This window comes from Palaemon carinicauda, chromosome 42, assembly GCF_036898095.1.
Source record: "Palaemon carinicauda isolate YSFRI2023 chromosome 42, ASM3689809v2, whole genome shotgun sequence".
NCBI classification, from domain to species: Eukaryota; Metazoa; Arthropoda; class Malacostraca; order Decapoda; family Palaemonidae; genus Palaemon; species Palaemon carinicauda.
In genome coordinates this window covers 34,706,776-34,711,775 of record NC_090766.1, presented here as the reverse complement: position 1 = coordinate 34,711,775, position 5,000 = coordinate 34,706,776, and the positions used below count along the sequence as shown (strand labels likewise).

Below are 5,000 nucleotides of genomic sequence, written 5' to 3'. Positions count from 1 at the left end.
CGATTCAACTGGTCAATATAGCGGTTATGATAAAGATTAATTTCTAGATAAATTATGGAGGTGAGCATGGTCTCATGATATACTGACTATGAACCTGAGAGAAGCGAATAAGGTCCAGTGATTTAGGCTCCTGCTTCATGTTTTCAGAACTCACCTATATTATGCAACTATATCGATAGATTTCATTATCCCCTTGATAACACATTTAAATGAAAATTCTAATCATTTCCTACAGTTAATCTTGATTTATAAGATGTATTTATTTCTCCCAAACTGTATAAAATTTCCTGAGTTAAACTACTCTTTGGATAGTTTCGACCAATTCTTTTGGACTCTAAATGCGTAGTACCCTGGATAAATTTCTTAGTCTATTCGATAAAACATTTAAATGAAATTTCTAATAATTTCCTACCGCTAATCTTGGTGTATGAAATTTATTAATTTCTTCAAAAACTGTATAAAATTCCCTTTTGAGTTAAACTATTCATTGGATAATTTGGACAAATTCTTTTGGATTTTAAATGCGTAGTACCCTGAACTCTTGCAACCTGTTGCCATAGCAGATGGACAGTCGACATTTTGCAGGAAGTTCAGGTATTTCCTATCATTCACTGACATTTTTTTAGAGGAAGAAGCCTCACAATTTCCCCTTGGGTGGGATCCTCCAAACGTTTCATGGAAAAGCTAGCCTCGAAGATATCAACTGGAATTTTATAGATGGGATTATCGTGGCTAGACGTATGGCAACACTGTTAGTCGGTGGGGCTCAACAGGTGGGTCGCCGAGTTACATTCCATCTTGAGCTTCCTATTTTTAGACTTACAGTTATTCCCAGATCATCCGAAGACTTATTTTAAGACTTGCAGTTATTCCCAGATCATCAGAAGACTTATTTTAAGACTTGCAGTTATTCCCAGATCATCAGAAGACTTATTTTAAGACTTACAGTTATTCCCAGATCATCCGAAGACTTATTTTAAGACTTGCAGTTATTCCCAGATCATTAGAAGACTTATTTTAAGACTTAAAGTTTTCCCCCAGATCATCCGAAGACTTATTTTAAGACTTAGTTATTCCCAGATCATCCGAAGACTTATTTTAAGACTTACAGTTTTTCCCAGATCATCCGAAGACTTATTTTAAGACCTGGTTATTCCCAGATCATCCGAAGACTTATTTTAAGACTTGCAGTTATTCCCAGATCACCAGAAGACTTATCTTAAGACTTACAGTTATTCCCAAATCATCCGAAGACTTATTTTAAGACTTACAGTTATTCCTAGATCATCTGAAGACTTATTTTAAGCCTGATTTGACTCTATAAAGCGAGAACAAACACGTTTCAGGGGCCCATTTTCTATTAAAGAAAGAACAAGATAAATTGGAAAAATTTGCAATTCTCACTACGATGAGGATGACCTCTATGTCTACCACTAAAATTGGCCTTACGTGTGGTTGCACTATAATTTAAATTCAAATTATAAACACTATCAGTTGAACAAACATTCTCAGAGCAGAAAGCTTTCTCAAAATTCAAATTTTTCTTTTCTTCATATTAAATCTCAATGTAGTCCCTCAAGTCATGGTCGATAAAAAGGAAACATTTCTTCGCAGGAGCGAATTCTACCACACACGAAAAGAGAAAACATATTTTTCGGAGTTTCTGCCATACGAATGATTTTGTTCATTTCTTTTTATCATTTAGATTAAATCTCGATTTAGTCCTAAGAATTTATGGTAAATAAAGTAAGCCTTCCTTCACAGGAAAGAATTCTACACACAAGAAAGAAAAAAAGTAAGCAGAGGCAAGCGCCTGGCGATCACTTAAATCAGGTGGAAGAAAACCGGTCTGGGGCCACTCTCAAAAAGAAGCGTTATGGTCTGCCCCGTCTCGCTACTCTCCCTTTCACTCATTAGGTTCTTTTTTGAGGGTGTCTTTTAATGTGTATCTGTTTTTTTAGGCAATAATCAAAAAGCCAAGCGAAGAGAGTCGAAAAAAAAAAACGAAAGCTAAAAAGATGATAAAAGATCCAAATCCTTCTCCGGGTCTTTATACTTTCACTTTCTCGTCCACGCCGAAGACAAACATTAAAGACGGCTTGAAACTTGTTGCGTGGTTGTGTTTTTACTTGGTTTAAATCGTTTATTACCTCCCTCCCTTCCACCTTCTCTTAATCGACAAATTGATAAAAGAAACTACAATTGTATATAGTCAGCAGGAACCCATCCCCATTCATGTACAGAGCTTCTTTTCGAAGCAGACCCTCAGGTTTGCTGTGTCCCAGAAGCCTTAAGTTTGTACGTCTTTTTCTTAATATCTTTGCTAGTCTTCGTCCTTTTGCTGTCCCATAAGCCTCAAGTTTATACGTCTTTTTTTTTTTTTAATATCTTTGCTATTCTTCGTCCATTTGCTGTGTCCCACAAGCCTCAAGTTTGTACGCCTTTTTCTTAATATCTTTGCTAGTCTTCGTCCATTTGCTGTTTCCTACAGGCCTTAACTTTAAACGTCTTGTCTTGATATCTTTGCTATTCTTCGTACAAAATTTTGCTGTGTCCCACAAACCTTAACTTTATACTTCTTTGTCTTAATATCATTGTTATTCTTCGTCCATTTGCCTTTTCCTACAGGCCTTAACTTTATACGCCTTTGTCTTAATATCTTTGCTATCCTTCGTCCTTTTTTTTTCTCTGCCCTAACAGTGACTGCAACAAAAACAGTGTAAGAGAAAAGGAAAATCTCTCTCTCTCTCTCTCTCTCTCTCTCTCTCTCTCTCTCTCTCTGTGAGATGAGCTCTTTTAGCTCGTGACTTCTATAATCCTAAGCTGCTCTCTCTCTCAAGTTCCTTTCTGTATAATAAGACGTGTGGATGACCTGCTCATAATTTGATGCAAATTCTTGCAATAATAATTATTCCAGGTGCGGAAAAATGTTGATGATTTATGTATTGCTGATCTTTTTTCATTTCTACAAATTTTACTCAGAATATGAACTCCAAGTTTCTGGATATTTTTTCCTCAAAAAAAAAAAAATAAAAAAAAATAAAAAAATAAATAAAAAAATAAAATAAATGAAAAAAAAAATAAAAAAAATAAAAAAAATATGAAATTCATTTTTCTGGATTCTTTCCTCAAAAATAGATAGATAAATATATAAATAAATAAATAAATAAATAAATAGATAGATAAATAAAATAAATAATACTAATTCTCAAAATATGAAATCCAGGTTTCTGGATATTTATTCCTCCAGAAAATTTACTTAAAATATGAAATCCAGGATTCTGGGTGATTTTCTTCCAGAAAATTTACTCAGAATATTCAATCCAAGTTTCTGGAATTTTTTTAGAATTTACGATACTGAATTTTAAGGGATGTTTTGGACCTTTCAAAGACTAAAGTCAAAGGTTTTTTTTCCAGGTTACTTGAACATCACAGATTTCAAATTCTATTTTTTTTTTTTTTCAGATTGATGATACAAAATTTTGTTTAGGTGATTAAAGTAATGTGACCCCAGCTTTCGATTTCTATATTTTAAGCATTTTATGTATTAAAAGGGCTCATCTTTATTTTTTTTAATTATTAATACTTGATTTTTTTATATGTTATTTATGTTATCAGTAATGTGACCCATCTTTCGATTTCTATAATATTTAAAGCATTTTATTTATTAAAAGGGCTCATTTTTTTTTTTATTTAATTATCAATGCTTAATTTTTTTATACGTTAATTATTTGTTATCATTAATATGACCAGCTTCCAAATTCCATATTTAAAATTTCATTAAAGGCTCACCAATAAACGTTTGTAAAGCAGATCTTAAAATAGGATTAAAGTCGATAAGGGAATATATAAAAGCCAAATTAATATGATGCAACATTAAGAATTTCTTCCGTCATAATTTTGATACGATTACAAAAAGGTTTTAAATTTCATTTCTTAGTTCATGTAGTCAAATGTTTGTGTGTGTATATATATATATATATATATCTATATATATATATATATATATGTTATATATTATATATATTTTATATATATATATATATATATACGTATATATATATATACAGTATATATATATATATATATATATGTATATATATATATATATATATATAAAATATATATAATATATAACATATATATAATATATATATATATATATATAAAATATATATAATATATAACATATATATATAATATATATATATATATATATATATAATTCGGTCTCAAAGAAGAATTCTGGAAGCTTCGCAAAAGTGAAGGTAAATTCTTTTGCGTCTCAGTCAGCTGCTTTGCTGCTTGCAATCGCTGAGACCAGACCAACAGCACAAGCATCTGATTTTGGTTGCTCCGGGAGAGTTGGGGGATGGCGCCCCCCTCTCTCCTTCGTGGAGACCCACCACCCTCTTAAAATCCTACACTTGTTTCTCGACAAACTGATTATTGACGAACGCTGTATCAGAACCTTACCTTGGCCTCCAACTGGCGTCGATTATACACTTCTTTCAATCCCACGTTTTCGAGCGAGGAGATTTCAATGCCTGAAAGTAATCCAACACCAGATCAAGACACAAACATATTGATCATTTTCACTCTTACCTTGACGTATGTTTTCAAGAATCGTCGAAGAAAATATGAATTCTGTTTTGTTTATTTTTTCTTTTATGTTGCTCTTTTATGTGTCAGTATCCTAAGATCACAGGGGGTTACAACACAGCTAGCTTATCTCCTTTTTTTCGCTTTTATTTTCTAATGGGTCACTGGAATACCACTTCACGCGGAACCAAATTTCCTTTTCAAGAATTAAATCTTGCTGTTTTGAATATATAAATCCCACTCGATGCTTTAATCCAGTGACTAAATGGTTGCTACACTTTTTTTCAAAGTGGTCCACTCTCACACCCTCTCTCTCCGGGGGTGCCACAGGGAACACTTTACGTACCTAACTAAAAGTGCTCCGCGTTGTGTGTCAGAGTAGAGCCACGATGATCACG

The 5,000-nt window shown here is 32.7% G+C and overlaps 1 protein-coding gene across 2 annotated transcripts in view; it reads right to left on the bottom strand.

Moving 5' to 3' along the window:
• Nucleotides 1-5,000, bottom strand: part of LOC137632895 (uncharacterized) — a 56,028-nt gene that overhangs the window by 50,302 nt on the left and 726 nt on the right. For both annotated transcript variants that reach the window (XM_068364989.1, XM_068364990.1), the window contains exon 1: nucleotides 4,606-5,000. This exon is cut by the window's right edge and continues 726 nt beyond it. The gene's annotated coding sequence lies outside the window, so the exon portion shown is untranslated. The remainder of the gene's footprint in view (nucleotides 1-4,605) is intronic.